Here is a 7,522-nt window from a genome sequence, read left to right as displayed (position 1 = left end):
TCAGATAGCATATCACTTTGGCAATTACAGCAAAATTTCGAACGGGCCGCGAGGTAGCGTCAGGGCATAGTTATTGATCCGACTCTTTCGTAGGGTCATAAAATAATGTATGGAGGTCAACAAGACCGAATTTCTGATCCGATTCAGTGGTTCGACCCATACTCAGTTTTTTCTCCGGCTCGGTGAACATACCCCTTTTGCAATTAAGGCAAAATTTCGAATGGGCCGTGAGGTGGCGTCAGGGCATAGTTATTGATCTGATTCATTCTTATGGTCATAAAATATTGAATGGAGGTCACCAAGACCGAATTTCTGATCTGATTCACTGGTTCGGCGCATACTCATTTTTTCTCTGGCTCAGTGAACATACCCCTTTGGCAATATTGGCAAAAATTCGAACGGGTCGCGAGGTTGCGTCAGGGCATAGTTATTGATCCGATTCTTTTGTAGGGTCATAAAATATCGTATGGAGGTCACCAAGACCGAATTTCTGATCCGATTCAGTGGTTCGACCCATACTCAGTTTTTTCTCCGGCCCAGTGAACAAACCCCTTTGGCAATACTGGCAAAATTTCGAACGGGCCGCGAGGTTGGGTCAGGGCATAGTTATTGATCCGATTATTTCGTAGGATCATAAAATATTGTATGGAGGTCACCAAGACCGAATTTCTGATCCAATTTAGTGGTTCGACCCATACTCAATTTTTTCTCCGGCTCAGATAACATATCACTTTGGCAATTACGGCAAAATTTCGAACGGGCCGCGATGTAGTGTCAGGGCATAGTTATTGATCCGACTCTTTCGTAGGGTTATAAAATAATGTATGGAGGTTAACAAGACAAAATTTCTGATCCGATTCAGTGGTTCGACCTATCCTCAGTTTTTTCTCCGGCTCGATGAACATACCCCTTTTGCAATTACGGCCAAATTTCGAACGGTCTGTGAGGTGGCGTCAGGGCATAGTTATTGATCCGATTCTTTCATAGAGTCATAAAATATTGTATGGAGGTCACCAAGACCGAATTTATGATTCGATTGAAAGGCTCGACCCATACTCAGTTTTTTCTCCGGCTCAATGAAATACTCCTTTGGCAATTCCTACAAAATTTCGAACGGGCAGCGAGGATGCGTCAGGGCATAGTTATTGATTCGATTCTTTAATAGGGTCATAAAATATTGTATGGAGGTCACCAAGACCGAATATCTGATCTGATTCAGTGGTTCGACCCATACTCAGTTTTTTCAACGGCCCAGTGAACATACCTCTTTAGCAATACTGGCAAAATTTCGAATGGACCGTGAGGTGGCGTCAGGGCATAGTTATTTATCCGATTCTTTCGTAGGGTCATAAAATCTTGTATTTAGGTCACCAAGACCGAATTTCTGATCCGATTCATTGGTTCGACCCATACTCAGTTTTTTCTCCGGCTCAGTGACCATACCCCTTTGGCAATTACGGCAAAATTTCAAACGGGCCGCGAGGTGGTGTTAGGGCATAGTTATTGATCCAATTATTTCGTAGGGTCATAAAATATTGTATGGAGGTCACCAAGACCGAATTTCTGATCTGATTCAGTGGTTCGACCCATACTCAGTTTTTTCTCCGGCTCAGTGAACAAACCACTTTGGCAATTTCGGCAAATTTTCAAACGTGCCGCGAGGTGGCGTCAGGGCATAGATTTTGATCCGATTCTTTTTTAGGGTCGTAAAATAATGTATGGAAGTCAACAAGACCGAATTTCTGATCCGATTCAGTGGTTCGAACCATACTCCGTTTTTTCTCCGTCTCGGTGGACATACCCCTTTTGCAATTACGGAAAAATTTACTACGGGTCGCGAGGTGGCATCAGGGCATAGTTATTGATGCGATTCTTTCGTAGGGTCATAAAATATTGTATGGAGGTCACCAAGACCGAATTTCTGATCCGATTCAGTGGTTCGACCCATACTCAGTTTTTTCTCCGGCCCAGTGAACATACCCCTTTGGCAATACTGGCAAAATTTCGAACGGGCCGCGAGGTTGCGTAAGGGCATAGTTATTGATCCGATTCTTTCGTAGGATCATAAAATATTGTATGGAGGTCACCAAGACCGAATTTCTGATCTGATTCAGTGGTTCGACCCACTCAGTTTTTTCTCCGGCTCGTTGAACATAACCCTTTGGCAATACTGGAAAATTTTCAATTGGGCTCCGGGGTGTCGTCATGGCATAATTATTGATCTGATTCTTTCGTATGTTTATTAAATAATGTATGGAAGTTTCCAAGACCGAATTTCTGATCTGATTCAGTGGTTCGAACCATACTCAGTTTTTTCTCTGGCTCAGTGAGCATACCCTTTTGGCAATACTGGCAATAGTTCGAACAGGCCCCCGGGTGGCGTCGGGGCATAATTTTTTATTAGCCGCTAAGCTGTTGGTTGAGTTCTCACAAGAAATCTTTTTAATTCATGCGGTGTAAATTACTTTAAGTCTGATTATTAAATGAACCATCCTGATTTTGTTCTGTCTTAGAGCAAACCATATAAATGGTTTTACAGGTGTGGGAGTCAAGTTTGTTTTTTTAGGATGGCTGGGAATCAAGTTTGACTGAGAGGGGGGGATGAACGTTTACACTCTATTCCAGAGTCCAAGAGAAAAGAAAAGAAAGTAAGGAGAATTAAGAAAAAAAGGTGTTCCACGGTTTTTTTTTAAATGAAAGGCAATGGAAAATGAAGAGAAAACTGGTAGATTCTTTTTCCTTCTAAATTGGAAAGAATCAAACGGAAAGGGAAGAAGAAAAGCTTTTATCATACTCAATTACTATGTTGCCCCTCATCAATTATCAATAGCAGTTTATAAGTTGTGTTCCTTTTTCTACCAAAAACAAAACCTAACCGGTCATTCACCATCACGGTACTCCGATGCCGGCGACGACCCAAGCATACCCACACCCACATACTACAGTTGCTTCTCAACCCCTCTTTTATTAGGTTTGCTTTCATGTTTAAGTTTGCTGTATGTTTTGATGATGGGTCAACAACCGATTTTTAAACAAACAAAATCCAGATTTTTAAATAAATGACTACTCAAAAGATTCCATGTTTAAGTTTGCTGTATGTTCTGATAATGGGTCAACAACCGACCCAACACACATACAAGTAAACCGTGGTTTGGTGATTGATCCCATGCCACATAAACCTTCACATATGTCTTACAAGTTACAAGTTAACCCAATTTGCTTATGTTTCTTGTTTTTTTATATAATACCTGATTACCTGTACATTGTATGGTATTGAGTGTGTTTACAACTTCCACTTGCATCTAAAGGGTATAAAAGTAAAAATGTCATTTTCTTTTCTTTTCTTTCTATCTCGGGAACACATAAACTGTTTAATTTCCTTTCTTTTCCTCTCATTTTCATAAAACTTGGGAACACGAAATAAAATCTCATATTTTCCTCTCTTTTCTCTTCCAATTTCTTTCCTTTCTTTTCTCTTGTTAAATGAAACTTGGGAACAAAGTGTTAGGGCACGGTTTCAGTCAAGAGTACAAACGTATATAAGTTTTTCTAAAACATTAACAAATATAACTGGGCCAAAAATGAAAAATAAAAATGACATAGTGAAAAGTGAAATTGGGCAAAATATATGGAAAAAATGCTTTGTTTAGTTTGTTTATGTTTTACTTCGGCCGAAAAAAAAAACTTAAAAGAAGTGGCCAGTAACAAGTGAAAAAGGCCCCAAAAGATTTTTTTATACAAGATCCATTTTATACTTGTTTTAAGCACTCCAAATCCCGAAGATAGGATTGGATTTGATTTGACACATCATTGGAATTTGAGGCAAGGAGTGCAAAATGCATAGATATACCTTATTAAAGTTTATTGGACTAGCTAGCTAATTCTTGCTCCCTTTGGCCTCCTTTGCATGCCACCATGTAGTTCTATAATAAGCTATTATAGTTCTCTCTTTTCATGAATCTGCCTCCCATTACTAAACATATGGCTGGTATTCCCTTCCCACAAAGGCAAATTTGCTTGAAATCGCTTCTCTTGTGAATGAAAAGCCTGAATTGGCTCGACACCGAGCAAACCTTAAAGTTCTTATCGAATCTCCCTTGAGATCACTTCATGGTATAACGAAATGCTTAGATTCGACATCTCAAAAACATTTAGTGTTTTCGTAAAGCCAGTATAGATAAAAAAAAATAAAATAAAAAAATCATTAATGATTATTCAACCATATCTTTACATTATCCAAATCCATTCATCATTCCTTTAACTAAGCTTATACATTTCTAAAAACACAAGACATTTGTTACATCTCAAATATTTTAATAAATTGTTAATACAAGTTCAATTCAAACACAAATAAGATAACTCTAATCTTTAGATTATTCTATAAACTAACAATAAGTGAAATAAAAAAAATGTTTTGAAGCTGATTGCCTAAGATATGAGTTGACCAAAGGGGGTTGACTTAGGCATCATTTGTGTTTATCTATATATATTCATTCTTTCTAAACCTAAATGTATCTCCTTATTGCATTGTGCACAATGACTCTCACCATTATCATCCTTAAATTTGTCTTCTTGGTCTCCATAGTATCTTCTAAAGGTATGCTCTCGATCATCGATCACTTTGTATGTATAATAATGTCAGTGTTGTTTGCAATACAAAATTACTTTTAAATAGAGAATCATATAATACCCTTACGTGTAATGCTTTTTGATACGTAACTTATGTGTCATATTTGAATCAAATGATACAAGTATTTGTGTGATTTTTACAGTTATCTACTTAAAACTAGTTTTCTATTAAACGTCGTTGGTAAAAATTTTGAGATTTTTTTTTAAATGAACTTTAATTGATAGAAATATTATTCAAATTGACTCATAACTTACCTTTTGATGGGTAAACATTTATAAAAAAAAATATATGTGTTTAGTTATAAGGGTCGCAAATTTAATTCGTAGGGTCGACATTCAAAAAATGATGGAGTCCGCGTTCAAAGATCTATAGGGTTGGTAATAAAATTGTGGGGTCGGTTGACCCCACACCTTATATAGTCGGTCCGTTCTTGTACTATATGTAACGACTTCTTTTGATTTAATATTTTACTATGTTTAACTGAATAACATTATAAATCATGCAGTTACACTTCAAATTCGGGTTTTGAGTCTCCACCAACAAACCTAACAACGAATTCCACCTCTCAATTCGTGCTCCTCGATACCAAAACAAACATAATTCCCGGTTGGTCATATAATGGTACGGTTTGGTACGTGACAGCTGTTGGAAACGTTTCCTTTCCAGGTAACAGCCACGGGTTGCAACTAGGTCCAAATGGTGTGATCAACCAAACATTTAAAAGCGATGGAAGTTACTATTATACCCTCACATTCACCCTTGCACCAAGCAAGCCTGAATTGTGCCAACAACTCCACACTTGTTAATGTTTCTGGTCCTGGCGTGTCAAAAGTATTCTTTTATAAAGAGTCACTTGGGAGTGAAATGTGGCAAAACTTATGGTTATTCGATGGGCAGTCGCGAGATCCGAAAGGGTATTATGGGAATACAAATTCAAAGTGTTGCAAATAGCAATCATGGTGATATAAATTGTTGGCCTATTATTGATACTCTTCTCGTTACGGGAATTGGGAGTCCAAGCTTATATTCAGGTATGTCGTTTTGTCATGTGTTCATGAGTTGGTACGTGACAGTTTTTGTCACGTTTGTGATGTATATATTCATCTACTAGGCTAGAAACCCGTGTATTATACGTGTTGCAAAAAGAACATACTAAATAGTTAATAGTTAGCAATAAAGATTTAAAAGTAATATAGAGAAGTGGAAAACAATCTTATCAGGTGAAGAAAGAGAATGTTAAAAAGTAAATGATACTAATAAAGATTTAGAAATTACAAAAAAACATAAAACAAACTTGTGACGAGTGACACTCTCATTTACTAATTTTTGGCAGGCAATGGGTTTGCCAACAGCGGGTTCGAAGTGGGGACCAACCTTTCTCGATAGCTCGTCTCAGGGCATCCTACTCGAGGCCAACGACGAGGATTTCAAAGTTCTCCAACAATGGAACATTTTAGGTATAGTAAAGTATATAGACTCAAAACACTACACGGTCCCACGAGGTCGTGCCGCAATCATGCTAGTGTCGGGCAATCCATCGGGTATCTTATATAACCAAAGATTTTTAAAACACGGAAAAGTTACTATAGATTTTATCATGGGTGATGCTAACGATTCGTTGCGTGGGAGATTTTATGGTTTATTTGCAAGTGGGAAACATGATATGGAACTTTAGTATGAGGAGCCTTGGTGTTGGATCAAGTATGAGTCACTCGGTGACGTTTAAAGCGGAATTTAGCAACACTGAATCGGTTCCTATTAGTTTTTATAGCTTTAACGAGACTCGAACTAGTGATCACCAAGTATTGTGTGGACCCGTAATTGATAGCACGGTGATTCTGTTTTCTAGCGGCTTACGTTCAAAGAGATTGCGTTTCGGACCAATGATCTTTTGCTTTGTTTTGGTTTTGATATTTCTATTTCTGGCATAGATCAAAAGTACTAATTAAATGAACATGGTTTCTTATTTTAATGATTTGTATTTTATCTATCATTACTATTATTAAGCCCAAAACACATTATGATATTTGAGACGATGATTTCTTTATGGACCGCTATCTCTCATGTGAGCATAGCCAAATACGTGGCATTTGCATGAGGTGTTACATATTTTATATGGACAAATATTAGGATAAAAAGTTGCTCGATTGGGCACAATCATACAAATACACGTTTCCAGTAAAACAATCTTTCATCCTTATATGTGTCTATATAGGCGATAATGATCATAGATGATTAAAAACGACCATGTTAACTTTTATATCTTATAATTGCATAAAGTGTAAGTTTTGATGATTAATTTTCACTTAACTTAGCATATGAATCATATTTAGGTTATATTTTACCTAATAGAATATATGATTAGCTTAAAACATTGTGTGTGTTTTATATATATTACGATTAATAGTAAAATAGTTTATTTTACTATTTTAGGACACCTTGCATAATTTGAATCACTTAAGCCCTCTAGAAAACTTAATATTATTACAAAAAGGTTGCATTGCATAGACTTGGTTTCTAAGAAATGTACCTAAATAGAGTATTGAACTGTCCCTTTCTAAATTTGGAGTTAACAAATATGTCATACCTTGCATAGGATGTCACTATTTTGACTTTGACCTTCCAACAGTATTATCATTCCATGAATTTTATAAGCAAATATGTTAATATTATTTTATAAGTTTCTTCATACTACTAATCAATAAAATATGTGACAATATTATAACTTATAACTATTGTTACTATTGATAAAAGTTTGTGCTAGCCACCAGTTATTTTATATATAAAACCATTAGATTCGGATTAAATACGCAGAAAACAATTTGGTGAAGTCGTTAGGTCATATCGAATCCAGCCTTGAGGATGAAAAGTTGCTCGATTGGGCACAACCAG

At 36.7% G+C, this 7,522-nt stretch overlaps 1 pseudogene; it reads left to right on the top strand.

Annotated features, from left to right (window-relative positions):
- Positions 1-2,703: 2,703 nt before the first annotated feature.
- On the top strand, positions 2,704-6,707 carry LOC143592714 (BIIDXI-like protein At5g11420; annotated as a pseudogene).
- The last annotated feature ends 815 nt before the right edge of the window (positions 6,708-7,522 follow it).

This window comes from Bidens hawaiensis, unplaced genomic scaffold (genome assembly GCF_021521415.1).
Source record: "Bidens hawaiensis isolate Kalapana, Puna unplaced genomic scaffold, B.hawaiensis_p1.1 tig00041163_1, whole genome shotgun sequence".
Classification (NCBI taxonomy): domain Eukaryota; kingdom Viridiplantae; phylum Streptophyta; class Magnoliopsida; order Asterales; family Asteraceae; genus Bidens; species Bidens hawaiensis.
Note: the sequence above shows the minus strand (reverse complement) of the source record. Positions and strands in the feature narration are given on the sequence as shown.